The sequence below is a fragment of the Oenanthe melanoleuca genome, chromosome 6, assembly GCF_029582105.1.
Source record: "Oenanthe melanoleuca isolate GR-GAL-2019-014 chromosome 6, OMel1.0, whole genome shotgun sequence".
Classification (NCBI taxonomy): domain Eukaryota; kingdom Metazoa; phylum Chordata; class Aves; order Passeriformes; family Muscicapidae; genus Oenanthe; species Oenanthe melanoleuca.
In genome coordinates, this window is record NC_079340.1 from 20,896,491 (window position 1) to 20,912,151 (window position 15,661).

At 36.9% G+C, this 15,661-nt stretch overlaps 1 protein-coding gene across 1 annotated transcript in view; it reads right to left on the reverse strand.

Annotated features, from left to right (window-relative positions):
• LOC130254936 (adhesion G protein-coupled receptor A3-like) overlaps window positions 1-15,661 on the reverse strand; it is a 256,225-nt gene that overhangs the window by 170,385 nt on the left and 70,179 nt on the right. The gene's annotated exons all lie outside the window — the stretch shown is intronic.

Consider the following 15,661-nt stretch of genomic DNA (forward strand, 5'->3'; position numbering starts at 1 on the left):
TCTTTTATAGTTTTAATATAAAAAATAAAATATAAATATTTTTAATAATGTACAATGGCCTGATAAAATTCCTGTCTATGCTAAGGCAAGAACAATTTTGGTGTCTAATTAGCTGTTTTGTAAAGTAAAAACTTATACTGCAGGGAAACCATAACTCAACAACAAGAGTTCAAGCAAAACTCCTAAGAAACACTGCTAAGCATTCTTACAGACCTACATTTTAAGAGGTATATAAAAATAATTCCTTGGAATAACAACTCTTACATCAAATAAATGTATCTAAACCAGCAGACCATTAGACTGCTCTGGGTCAGGAATGCAGCTACAGCTGACCCTGAGGAACTGGCATTTTATTTAATTGTACAAGTGCTTTGCACTAACAACAGGAAAGATGCTTTTAATTCTAAATTGACAGCAAAAGTGATCTGCAAATTATAACCTTTCATTCCAGCTGCAGTTGTCTAACACAACTTTCTTTCATTCTGTTTCTAATCAATTCTCTCACTTTTAACCACTAGTCATTTTCCCTGCATTTCATTCCCTTTGCTTACATTCCTATCCTCTCTAATTCAAGAAGAAATTCCTGGTTTTTGTCATGTTCTGACTGTTTTCTGTTCATGCAACAACAGTAATAATTTTGAAGATGTATTTCCACCAAACAATTTCCCTGGGATTATATTTAACAAAAATACCTGCCTTATATTCATTCCTCCCGTTTTGAAACATTTTAATCTTGTACACCTGAAAAGAAACACACAATGTTGTGCCTTTTTAAAAGGTGATGGATCCACTATCTACTCATAAAACCCTTCACAGCACTAGACTGGGACAAAAATGTTTTTAGACAAAAATAAAAACAGCTTCTTAACATTTTTGTCCAGCATTGAATTATGATTTATGATCATCACTTGCAAATTTCATTCATACTAAAAATGTAATTATCTTAATTCTTGAATAGTCTTCTTATGAAGCTTTCATATGATAGGATAACTAAGGTGATATGTAAAATTATATTATTATTAAATCCATAATCTATTAAATCATGTGTATAAAGGCAAAAGTATCTTGATTATATGAGACATATGGAAAACAAAGATAATGACCATTGTGCCAGCAAAATACAATAGCACAGAGAACTCTTCAGAGTATTTAAATTACATAATACATAAAATTTTAATGATTTTATATAATAATAACTGTAGTAGCAAACATGTGAACAATAATTAATGATCAAGTCAAATTAAATCTTGTATTTCAAATATCTCCTGCATTTCTTCATGAAGCAAACTGGTGTGGATGAGGCTTCACTTGTCTTAAACTAAGCTTTGTATTACTGAACATCAGTAGGGCTACATTTTCTTTTCTTACAAAGTCTGATAGGATGGTCAACAGAACAGCATCCATCAATGGAAAAATTACAAAGAACTGTAGTTTTATTACTCTCTGTTGGTTTAATAACATAAGTGTGTTCTTTTATTTGAAACAATATTAACTGCTCAGTATGCAGTTTGTGTGGTGGTACATGAGCCTCTTAGCTGCTCTTCTGCAAAAGCATCTCTCCTCATGGGTATTTCACTTCAAGAAAATTAAACCTGACCCTGGACCTGCCACGTCTCCTCCTTATTCAAAACCACTAAAATAATTCTCCCTTTATGAGACATTTGTTAATGGGGAACAATGCTGTTTCAAAGTGACATTTCTTTTCTAAGTTGACCTTTCTTTCAAGTGAGCTCAAACCTTTTCAGAGCTGAACACTAGCTCTGTGATGCTGATTTAAATTTTAGGTAATTGTGAGTTAAAGTTCTCTATAACTATTTGTACACTAGCAGAATCCATCCCTTTTATTAAAAGATGACCACAAATCTCCCTAAGAGATGGCCTGATATAAAACTGGCTTGCTGGGGAGCAGATCACTCTTTTCTATTTTGAATTTATTTTTTATTTTGAAATTCTGAATTTATGCTTTTCCTAAGAATTGTTACTATAACTCACCTCAACAGATTAGCAACATTTGGCATAGAGCTCCATAAATAATGCACGTTATTTAGAGATTCTTCCTTTTCTATGTTATTTTCAGTTAGCCAATACTGAGACATAAAATACTTGTTATATTTATACAAGCAGCATCAGTAAAGAATGCTGGGGCACAGCCTGTCAAGTCATGTAAAGCACTCACAAACTGGCACAAAAACATTTCCGAAACAAAAAGCAGGAGTGGATAATCTCTTCTTCAAATCAATTGCCCTGAATGACAGAAATCATTTTCAGCACTTTCAAGTGCTCAAAGCATATCAAACTCAGAAGAGCCTTAATGCCTAGCAGGGCCATGGAATATACACTGGTCGCCCAGGGCACAGCAGGGAAAGTGTTGGCCTGGCTCCAAAAAAGCACTTAGACCAGCTGAAGTCAAACCTGAGTGGAGCACTGTACCCAGAGTGCAATCCACAGCCCCCACTTCACCTCCTCCACCCATGCTGTGCTACTGCAGCCTCCACTTCTCAGCTCCAAAAATTTCTGCAGCCTCCACTTCTGGGCTCCCCAAACTTCTGCAGCCTCCACTTCTCAGCTCCCCAAATTTCAGAAAGACTGCTGGCATGCCCAACACCTCAGAGCTTGGTGACACACAAAAACCCTTTTGGGATTTGCAGGCAATACCTGCAGACACCATGGCTCTCTGTGGGGCCAGGCAGGCTAAGAGGATTCCATCAGCAAAGCCACAAAAGCAAAGCTCAGCCCAGCATCCAAGGGAACAGTGAAATATTGCCATCCATCATTCCTGCAAGATCCAATTACAGCTGGAGAAATGGAAGACACTGTTTTGGTACCATCCTCACCCAGAAGGGATAGATAACTACACTGGAAATACACAGCAGCTAAAGAAACTGGCTGGGGTCTCTGTTCCCTAAAACAGTATTTTTATTTTATATTGAACAATTGTTTACAGCAAAACCCATTATCTCCTTATTGAAGAGATACTCTTGGCACTTGTCTGCTTCTGTTCTTTTCTCTCTGGCCCTATAAATCTTGAACAGCTGAATACATATTGGCACAGCTCCACTTCAACAGGGTCTACATCCTGGTTAAAGCCTTTTCCTCAGAGGTAAGTGAATGTGTGATGTGCTCAGGCTGAGGAGGCTGAACCTGAGTCCTTCTGTTCCAAAGCAGATACTCCAGCCAGAACAGAAAGCACAGTTACTTCCTTTTATCAGCACATTTCAAATAAAATACGGAGTCAGTTATGCCTGTAAAGAGGAATGATATCAGTGGATATATTAGGTTGGAAATCCCAGGAAAAAACCATGTGAGGCTTCAGCACTTGTGAAAGTCTCAATGTCCGCTCAGTCCCTCAGCCAGGATGGCTGTTTGGATTCTCTGCTCACAGACCTAACTCTCCCTGCCCACTGTGTAAAGAGCTTAGGCCTCCAGAGGATAGCTGAGAACTACATTTTGAAAGTCGAGTGTCTGCTCTACACAAGACAGTGCTGAGAAACACTAACTCTACTATATCTGGTTGCTGATGGGAGCCTCAGCAAGTTCCTCAGCTAGCAAGCTGCTAAATTTCTGTTTAAGGGCTGTATGTATTATTTACTACCCATTTGGCTGGGATTTAGTTTGTTTTTAGCTGGTTTCAGATGGCTTTGAAATAGGCCAAGACAAAATTCGACTTTCTCTTCAATCCAGCAAGAAAACCCAAGCCAGACAGGAGTGGGAAAGCAGAGCAGAGAGCATAATTAATGTGACACTTGCTCCCTTCCAATGCAGAGAGCTAAGGTGCATGTTTGGGATTGCAACTCTGATTTCTAAGTAATGGCACAGTGCAATACCCATAAAAAACACTGCAGGCAATACTTCAAAAAACAGTTTATAATTTCAGAAAGACATGGAACATGAGGTTAAGTATGATTTTGCATTTCTTTTCCCATATAGAGCATTTTTAAATGGGTAAATTCAGAAGGATGGCATTTTCCTCTGGAACAATATACTATGCACATATTCCACTCTTATCCATTCCCCTCTGCTGATAAGTGGTGGGAAAGGGCAACTCAGAAAAAATGTCATCCCATATCAGCCTCACACTCAGCACACACTAACCCAATTCTCAAAAATCTCATCAGTGCTCAGCTCATTAATTCAACCAGAGGATGAGAACGAAGCTGCACCACTAACTGCACAGTTTGTGTTTACCAGCCAGAACACTGTATGCAGTGTTGCTTACAACATACCCTGTAGTTAGGAAGCATTCTTGTTGGCAGCTTTGACAATTTATCTATTCATATCAAAGCCAAAGAGAGGCTGCTTTAAAACTGGTGCTCCTTGCCCTAATGGGAAAAGAAGAATATTAAAAACTATTACAGTGAAATCTCTGTTGCCATCAAAAGGTCGTTGATTCAACAGACAAACAACCTAGTGTTAATGATTTAACAAAACATTTTTCACACAGATTACATGCTCATCCATCAATATATAGTATTTTTCACATCAAGAAACTAAAGATAATTTGCTTTTAAAATGTCAATTATGAAAAATCATGTGGAAATCAAATACGATGCCGAAGTAATTATGCTCTTACCTAAGCAATGTAATTAAAAACACAAAGAAAAGAAATGTTGCCATTGTTTGGACACAAACTCATTAACAAGAGGACTGTCTTAAAAGGGAAACAGTCTTGCTGTGAAATTTTTTAGCAGTCTGTTGAATTGAAAAATCATATATTAAGGCAAGAACTTAGGCCCAAGTTTCATCACTCGCTTGTCTCTGTTTTGAGCACGTTCAAGCACAAGGGAGAGAAGGTAAGAGGCTGATTTTGATTTTGTGAAGGTAACTACACCAGCACATTCCTGCCACAGAGTATGAAATAAGATAAACATTACAGAGTATTTCAATCATCCTAAACTCAAGAAAAATAGAACTCATACAATAATCAAAGAGTAGAGAGCAGTTAAGACTCTTTCACTTACATTGAAAATAAGTTTTCGGCTCAAGAAAAGTATGTTTAAAAATCGATTTTGAAATTGCCAGCACACTAAAAAATAAAAGCACATGAATACATCTATTGCACAGAGGACCAAAAAATGAGAAGCTTATCTCCCTCACTAACTGCAAGCCTCAGAAAAAGCATTCCCACATATTCTGAAAATTTTTTAAAAAGTAGATTTACAAATGTGTGTTAATAAAAATAGCCTCAAATACAAGCTCAATATTATTTTAACATTATTTTGACACTCTCCTGATAACTTACAATATATGATATGTTTTTTGAGAAATTGAAATGTAAATCACTTATCAAACCATGAATAGTCAACAATGAAAGTGATAATGGAATTTTGTTTATGTAGCCTTCAAAAATATTTTGCAGATAAATCTACAAATCTACAAGTTAAAAATCCAGCAAAACCCATCATCATTAGAAAAATTTAGCAGTTTTAGTTGCAGTCATGTATGTATATCTCCAAAACTGATGATGACAACACACTTGATTTTTATGTGTGAAACAGAAAATCTATTGTGTATTTAACATTCATTTTATTGCTTTTAAGTGTTGGTTTGAGAATGCTGCCATTAAAAAATGTGAGTGTTGGAAATGTGGACAGTTGACAGGTTGGGTTTTTTGGCTTTGTTTTAAATGAAAGCTCCTCTTGTGTAGAGTTGAGCTAAATATAGTCAGTGTAACTTAGACTCTATGCAATGTGTTGGTGACTGATCCAAAGCCACATTATATAGGTGGCATCAATTAATTCTTCCCTGAGACAGTACCTACAAGTGCAGAGAACAAAAGAGAATTAGGTAATTCAAAAAAGCAACTTTCATGTACCAGTAGATTCTGAGAGTCCATGTACTGACCTGTGCATCCATTTCAGTAGGGGATCTGAATTGTTTCATGCCAAGATATTAGAATTTAAACAATTGTATCTCTGATTAATTTGCCACTTTTGTAATTTGATAGTAACTTCAATGTTAGAGTTTGTCAGAAGTTCTAGTACTGCAATTCATCCAGAATATGGTCAATATTTGGAGTAAGTAGTTATTCTTGATTCACTAATGGGCTGGGGTAGTACAGTCCTATACATGTTAACTATCCAGAGCCACAGGGCTCTAGAACCACTAGCCATGACCAAGTACTGCTACTACTAAGCTGATAAATCTGGCCCTTTACATGTTAAATAAAATGCAGAAGCTGATGGCCACGGTTGCATCAACTGGAACTAAAAGTATTCTTATACTTTTGTATATTTTTGGCTGAATGACTTGTTTCCAGGAACAACAATGACAACAAAAGAAAATACAGAAAACTCCAGAAGGCCCCAGTCAAGGCTGGAGCTCTTTTGTGCTATGCAAACACGTTTTTTCCTATTCTGGATATATACAGAATGACAGGTCATAAGCTCAGCCATATACAGTCACCTGCAGGATCAGCCACAGATGTTATGTCCTCTGCCCTGAAGAGACCAGATTAAAATTAATCCAAGTTTTGTCACTGACCTCTGAGAGATCAGAAGGCAGCCAAAGAAATTCTCGTCTTACAACTATTTCAAACACAACAGAAATACACAGTAGGAGCTGAAATAAAACTTAAATAAAACATGATTTACATAAAGTGTCCCAGATTGCTCTGATGTTGGAGTTCATTTTAAGGTAATTCTATAAACTGTGAGCATTTCTCTGGGCACAGTCTCCACATGATACTGATTACACCAAAAACCTCCTTCTCAACTAATCTGTTCATTCTGACTTAACTAATGTATATGTGACACAAGTGCTAAGGATCTGCACAAGATTTATAGGCTACCACAGTGTGAACTCATGCCAGTAGAGTCTTAATTACTTTCAGAAAAATGGGGAATGTGATGACCATGTTTATTGTTACAACCTCTTTTTACTTTTGAACTAATCAAACACAGCTTAAATAATTCACTGGGAAGACAAAATATTCATAGAAGCTCTGCAGGACAGTAATTCCTGATGGAAATCTCAGAAATCTGCAGCTTTCTGAGTAGCAGAAAAGGCTGTCCCACTGCTGAAAAAAACCCCACCAAAACAAAAACTCAACAACCCAAAACCTGGCATAGACAAACATTTCTGGTATTTATAAATCTCTGCTGTGTCACCCACAAAACAGATAACTACTGTGCAGTGTATTAAGATCCTTGGTCCAGCTGGTCCATTTTTTTCTAAGCTTTAAAAACCATTTCAAAAAATACAAAGTATTTTTAATGGATTTCAATGGTCTCTTTCTTCTTTTATATAAAATCACTCAGAAGAAGGATGTTTTCTTAAAAACAATCTGCTGTCCAGGTCCACCCTCCCAGGCATGTCCCTTGGAGCTGTTCCCAAACTATCCCCAAGCATTTCAGACACTGGAATGGCAACTTTCTTTAATTGTTTGAGATCCTGCAGGCTTCTATCTGAGAACAAAGCGTGCACATAAAGCACATTCTATGGCCCTGATTCAAGTTCTTTTGAAAATAAATGATATATTGGAACAATGCTGTGTTACATAAAGCATCTGACACTGCATGCTCAGCATTACACCAAATCACAGCCAAGTCCAACTCCCACCCCTTGCAACTGGACGTACACGAAGCACAATAAAAGTTACAAAAAGCAGCTTTGCATTCTGTGAAACCTAAAGCATTTCAAGTCTGAAGGGACTTTACCATGAAGAACATACAAAGTTCATTTAGTGACAAACAAATGATGAAACCAATACAAAAGTCTACTTGATGGTTTGACAGTGATTCATTTTCATCTTACAAGAACATGGGAATACATAATCAAGTACAAAAGCAACACATTTAAAGCTGACAGAAGGAAGTTCTCTAGCACAATATGCAATTAACCTAGAGTCTCATTACTGGAATGTATCACTCAGGTCAAGAGCTTAGTAAGATCCACTAAAAGAATTAGGAATTATATCCCTCATGAGGACATTCACATACACATCAGGCAGGCTTTCTGAAGACACATTATAAGAAAAGGTTTTTGATTATTCTTTTCTGAAAATTTGATAATTTAGCTATACATCTGAGCTAAAATATGACTCAACAACATGGGTAACAGAGCCACTAACCAGTAAAGTAGGATGCTCACCTCAGGTAGTGGCAAGGGGAAAATATTGGAGAAATTGCACAAATACTTTCATTTACAGCACGGTGACATAAATTCTTCTAATGAAACCAGGAAAAGCCACAGTGCAAATACTTTCAGAGCACTTTAAAGAAGCCTAACGACATGGAAATTTGTTACTAATTTAGAGAATTAAGCTAAGCAAATTTAAACAATCTGTAAATTAAGTTTGTGTATTTAGAAATAGACAGTACTTTTCCACTCAGCCCTTCTACAACAGTACTGAAGCACAACTCTTCCCCCTTTTGCTTGTTCTTAGTTCTTATCTCTATCAACCTATCAATTATTAATACTTTTTACATGTCAAATGGCTCAGCTATAATGTAAACTTGATGACAATTGATTTTGTAATTTAAAGCAAGGGTTTGGCCTTTTCTTTTTTTCCTTCCCTTTTCTTTTTTTTCCTCAGAGTCAGCTCTCATTTCCCAGCCAATATAGAAAATATATCACATTTATTAAATTAAGCCTTGGACTTTCAGAAGACTTCACAAAAGGATGTGTTTGTAATCTTCAGTGTTTATTTTACTATGAAACCAACACATTCAGCAATAAGTCAGATTTATTGTGAAAATAAACACATTAGGACCTTATAAATAGCTGTTAGAAAAGTTCCGTATGGTCTGCCAAAAGCCCCAAATGATTGGTTCATGAACTTTTCCTCTGTATGCTCTAATGGCTTGAAAAAATTGTTTATTTTTGACTGGTTATGAATAGATGAGGATTATATTTCATCTACAGTCTCCATTAAAGTATCAGGATTTAGAAAACTTCCAAACTTTTCAGAAACTCCCATTAAAAAAAATAAACTGTTGACAGCAGATATATATAATGGAATGGCAAGGCAGAGTGTTATTTTAAAGCTGCATTTACAATGAGTTTCTCAATTTACCTAATTATATCCCCAAAAAGAAAGGAATAAGTCATATCTCAAAGATACTGCAAAACTTTACTGGTTTATCTAAATGCCTACAGCAATTGTTGCAGCATGAGTTAATGCAAAGAACTGTCTCCTCCAGCAAGAAGGATTTTACCCTGCAGCAAATAATCTTTAGCAAGCACAGGAGCCTTTTGGTGAGAGGTTGGACATGCACTTACTTGCACATGATCTCTGCATCCTTTGGTATCCACTGCCCTCCCAAAATAACTCCCTGGGAATTATGACACTTTTGCCAGTATCAAGGAGCCAGCATCAATTTCCAAATCACTCAGATCTTTTCAGCTCTCTCCAGCACACACAGACCAAGATGCTCCCTCATAAAACCTGGATGGAGAAGTATTTCTCTAAAATGCAGCCATCTTTCTAAGTAAGTAGAAAGATCAAAGTCCTCACTCTCAAACTTTAAAAGAGTATCTGCAAAATTATACTGCAGTTTTTCTGTGAGTATGAAACCAGATGTTGCTACTTTAATAAAAAGCATATCTGGGTGGACACTATATTAGGGAAACTCTTCTCAGTAGTTATAACCAATACTGTAATAACAGGAAAGGCCAGAAAACACTTCAATTTCATGCAAACTGAAGGCTTGGTATTATCTTCTCATTCAACACTAATAAAAGAAATCAGTTTCTTAGTGGTTTTGAAGGAAATAGGAGAGATGGAGCATGGCTGAGGGATCAGCAAGCAGATGACTTGTGACAGGGAAAGGCCATGGTTGCACAATATGGAGAAACATTTGAATCTAGGCAAATGCCTTGGTCAGTTTTAATTCTCAAAACTGCTCCTTTTTGCAAGTATAAAATAAACACTTCCTGGCTCAACACAAAACACTGCCAAGTGCCTTAGTAAGGGTACAGCACTGAGCCCCAGAGAGCCCCTGAGTTCCAGCCACCCCTCCCACTGAAAGCATCACCAATGCATTAACACAAAAATTCCCAGCTCTGAATTAGAGAAAATATCCCTCCCCCTGTTTTTAAAACAAATGTAGGACTCCAATGTCACCTGATATCCATCAGAAATTAGATGACATTCCAGCTATGGAGAAAAACATGAAGCAGAATTCCTCTTAAGTGAGCAGAATTACCTCCTCCTAAGTAAAAGTCTTTTTCTTTTCTATAGTAACTTTTACATGCTACAGCAGATGTGCCACATTTTGCATAAGTTTCTGCTTGAATGAATAATGGAGACATGAGCACTTGTATAAACAAGGGAAGGTATTTAATGAACATATTGTACATACTAAAGAGGCTGCTTTCTGTTGGAAGCACATAGAATGCATTCTTCCAAGTGCATGAAAGTCCACATTATTGATGCATGAGTTTTCTATGAACTGGGCCAGGCATAAACTGTCAAATGCATTTAAAACACTGAGTGAAATGTGAGAATTTGGCATTTCTACATTAAAAAAAAAATAAAAGTAAAAAAAAATCCAACCCCTCACAAAAACCAGAAAATTCTGAAGTGACTATTATTTTATGTAATTTTTTCATTAGGGATCATTTGTCCATATTTCTATTTTGAAAATTCCGCCTGCAGGTCCCAGATGAGTGTGTTCCTCTAGAGCTGCAATTTGTTTCATTGTGCTCTTACTCATTTTCATTCTCTTCATGAGCAACATTGGCATTTGAAAAACCGAAAGAAAAGGACAGAGGAGCTGGAACCTCGTATTTACAGCATATTTATAGTATTTGGCATGCTGGACACAGTTTTCTGAAAGATATTCTTAGATTTGCCAGCAAGAGTCGTGCTGCTTTTTCAGGACCTTGTGGGTTTGATCTAGGAAGGGAAATGCAAAAAGCCTGTAAGAGCCTGGCTGCAGCCAGTCTGGAGTGAGCTCTGGCTTCCTACACTCTGGAAGCACAACAACTACCAGAGCAGGCTGAAATCCACCCAGCCAAGAGTCCTGCAGCCAGCTGTGGCCAGAGGGACACCTCCCTATGCTGTCTGCCACGAGCTGGATGTGCCAAGGGGATTTCATTCAGAGCAATCCCTGGGAGGAGACACGGGCACCTCTCAGCCAGAACACTGACCCAGAGCACACAGCAATGAGGCACCAGGCAATGGGGCTGCTCTGCCTTTTGCCTGGCTTTGTCTGCCTTTTGTCCCAAAGGAGGTAGAGCTGGTTTGCCCCACCAAAATGTCACCGGCACTTCAGAGCTCCCCTAAACACAAAGCTGCAAAGGAGCTTCTCCAGCTCCAGGTTCATGGCCAACACAGGCTTCATCAGCTTTGAAGAAAGCATTTCTTTGCAACCTACTGGCAAGGGATACCAACAACAGTGACCTAAATTTGACCCAGTAGTTTGACACTGGCAAACCAAACACCAGGTGTTGACACATTTGGGTGACAATCGCTTCTGGATTTCAACCATAGTGAAAAGTGGGGTAATATTCAAATTAATTGGTATCCACAATCTGTACAAGATTCCTCAAAAAAAGTCTACTTGCACAGAGTGCAAATACTTTGATTATTTAGAAATAATGCCATTTACTATTATGACAACCTACCTACCTACAGGAAAGGCACTTCTTCTATTTGTGCCCTTTAATGACAGATTTTTCCAAAGAAAGATGGAGATAGTGATGAACTCTCATTCTCATTTAGGAAACTGACACCTATTTCCAATATCTAAGATCTCAATTTTCACCTACCCTCCAAATATCCTCCTCAGATAAATATCTGTCATCCTCCTTATGGACTTCCTAAATCCCTGACATTGAAGTTATCCACTCCAGAATTAAGCAACTCTTTATCAAATTAAAAATAAATGAGTCACACCTCTATTTGTGATGCATTCAACAGCATTTCATGACTTGCACAAACTGGAGTCTTAAGGTTATTAATTGCCTTTATTGTGCAAAAGAATATCTCTAAAACTAGAAAAAAAACCTCAAAAATAATTGTTAATATTTAACTGCCTTTTTATATGGCAAAGTGCATGACAAGCACATTTATCTTATAGCAGATTCTCCACCAACTGGCTGAACAGCTCTGTATTTCATTAATATAAATCCATATTTCATGAAATGGTTTGGGTTGGAAGGGACCCTAAAGATTATCTCATTCCAACCACCCTGCCATGAGCAGGGACATCCATCACCAAACCAGGTTGCTCAAAGCCCCATCCAACCTGGCCTTGAATGGTTTCAGGGGCATCCACATACAATGAAGAATTTCCTCCTTTTATATAACCTACCCTCTAAGTTCAGTCATTTTCCTGCGTTCTACCACTACATGCCCTTGTAAGAATTCCCTCTCCAGCTTTCTTGCCTGCCCCTTTAGGTTCTGAAAGATCCTCTAAGAAATCTCCAGAGCCTTCTCTTTTTCAGGCTTTCATTTTAAGTCTTTAAAGGAAGTTATTAGAATTTTTAATTTGGTTGGGGTTTTCTGGGGGGTTTTTGTAAGCTGAAAAGATTTCATTGCAGAAAGTTGAAACTAGCATTAAAACCAGCTCTACTTTGTTGGTTAATACAAAATTGAAAATATAAGCAAAAAGTTGCTAGATAAATCCAAACCATACCCCCATATCCAAGATGAATAAGGAAGCACCATCAATATGTATATATGAATATAATTAAGAAGTAGATCTTAAAAAATATAAATCTAAACACAATTATAAAATGGATACTTTCTCAAGATGAGACACAGCTAACTAGCCTAACTCAGCAAGGAGGTAATTTGTGCTACCAATCAGTTAGGACACTATTGCAAACATTTAATGGATTCTCTCAACTAAGTTGCATATTTATGCAATATAAAACCTAGGAAAAAAATATGATTTTAGGCACAGGAGCTATAAACACAAGATGTATAACAAGGGTTTAAATTTCTTTTTTTTTCCTTCCTCCCCCAAGAACCTTTGTAAATCCACCTGTTCAAACAAATCTCATAAAATCAAAAAGCTTTTGTATCTCCCTTGTAACAGACACATTGGTAGAATAGGAAATTCTTTGAATTAACATCTTGGTGTTGATGCTTGTACATATCAAACTTGTACATGGCTTGAGAAAACGTAACCCTCGCCTAATACAACACATTATGAGGAAACAAAAGTAACCAGAGACCCCAGCACAGCAACTCTGCCTTCATTATTTCCCTTGAACTGTACCTTGCTCCTTGTTCCTAAAACCACTGCTCATTATTTTTTGTACAGAGACCTTATCCTCTCTTTTAGAAATCTGTAATATGAAGTATTTCTACAACAGGCACAGGTCTGTTGTTACAACTATCACTGTGACATAGAAAAAGAAACAAAATAGGTTCATCACAGTAATTGAAGGGCAGCAAATGAACTTTGTTTAATTCAGATGTTTTATTGGAAGGAGTAGGCTTCAGTGCCTCAGTCATGCAGCAGCAGTGTCTAGGAATAAACTGCTAGAGGCCAATTAATTAAACAGCCATGAAGGGACATGACCTTTTATTTTCCAAGCATTTATAATTATTTTTAAAAGACTGAATAATAATCTATTTATATACAAATATATAATCTATTTATATACAAATATATAGAAAACATGACCAATTTATCATAATAGAAGAGCTGAAGAAATTATCTAAACTTTATATTGCTGCCTTTCAGAGCCATTTATGGGCTTTCAGTGAGAGTAAGAGACTGTCATCATCAACTGAATTCAATTTCACATTGATAAAATTGATCCTATTAAAATAATCCTACTGGCACAAAAGGCAACATTCATTGTTTCTTTCCAGCCAGCCATGAGAGAAAGGGAAAGGGGGCTCAACCTATTTCTACTTTAATGATTAATCTCTTTAGATGGCATCCTCTGTGCTCCTTACTGACTCTGCCCTCTGAAGAGCCTTCTGTAATTTTACTCAGCCAGAGACTAAAAGGAAGCCAGCACTTTTTGTTTTATCACACAGAGCTGTGTGACTGCCTTTTCTGTGCCCCTTCCACTCAGACCTCACCACCATGAGCACAGAGCAGATGTACACTTACACACCTCTGAGTTTGTGTAAATAGTGAAAGCAGTAGAATTGTTCTGCTCAAACATACCAGTAACATCAAGGCAGATTCAGAATTTAGGATAGTTAGGAGAGACTAAAGGTTAAATACTGATTGACAAGAAACTATTAAATGGAAATATTTTCATTGACAACATCTCATCTCTGTGAGCTGAGCAATCTGAAGTCATACACCTATGAACAGCAATTCTGCTGTGTCCAAAACCTTAGCAAGCTGCAGACTGGAGCCATATCAGGAGCAGAGAGTGATTTTCACATCTGGTCCCTGTAGTGGCTCTGCCTAGGGAGGCACAATTTAAGGCTTGGATCTCTTTTCTAGAATGATACACAATAGTGTAGTACATCTAAGAGCTGCACATCATTTCCATGAACCAACTGTCTAAAACAGAAGTCAACATTATCAAATAGAACAGCACAATACTCACATCTTCTCAATTTTACTTAATTTGAAAGAGCCAACTAGGCTATTTCTACAATGGAAAACTGAAAGTTTACATAGCAAGCTTGAGATATATCTATTGCCTAGTTAGGGGGTGTTTTCACAGGAACACTACTAAAAATTACCAAAAGTATTTGAACTATTGTGGTTCCAGGCATTTTTGTAGGCTCACATAATAGAGAGGGTTACACCCCGCAGACCTCTGAAATTTTTACAGATGTTCTCACTTCTTTTTATTTAATCAGGCCATGCCTATTACTTAGCAGAAAAGATAATTTGAAAGTATTTTCATGCCTTAATCACATTAGCTGGGTTCTAAATTAATTGCTACCTTTAGGCATTACTTTTAGTCACAGGCAACACTGTTTGTTTGGCTTCCCTTTCTTTCTTTTTCAACAGGATCCAATCACATGTATCAAAATATTAGTTTACTAATAAATAATAATGTATAAAGCACTGATGTGAACTAATTTTTATAAATACACTTAAATCAGTACAAAATTAAATAAAAAACCTAATAGGCAATAGAGTGCATATATGGCACATCTAATGCAATGGCTGGTGTTGTCACAGATATGATGATAGATCTACCATCTCATTCACAGATATTTACAGATGTTACTTCTTTTTCCTAACTCCATGGTGTTTCTCAGCTTGTTTTCAGACTCAAGAATTTTCTATATTAGTGTAATTTACACAGTAGAATGATTTTTGTATGCCATTTTCTCACTGAAAGCTATCACTTTACATAGTAGAAAATTTAAAATTTCACTGGGATTCTTAAAAGCCACCATGTACAGGGTTGAGACATCCAGGATTGTATTATAACTATCATTAATCAAAATAAAACACTGGTAAAGGTTCCTCCATTAACTCCCATTCAGATGTGGCTGAACATGACTTAGACAAGCCACACCTGTGGCACTCAGTGCAAAAAACAACACTGCCCTTGTCCTTGACCTTTTATATCCCTGCTGTATTTACAGGAGGAAAATTATTCAAGTACAATTAATTTCTTACTTTATTAAAACCAAAGGCAAATTTTAAATCTAAAAAATGTAGTACAGATGAAAATCATGGTGGTAGGGAAACTACTGTTTAGTCAAGTTTTTGAAAAGGAAGAAACACAAAGTGTGTTGCATGAACTGCTGGACTCTGTAGTTCCTCATATTATCTGG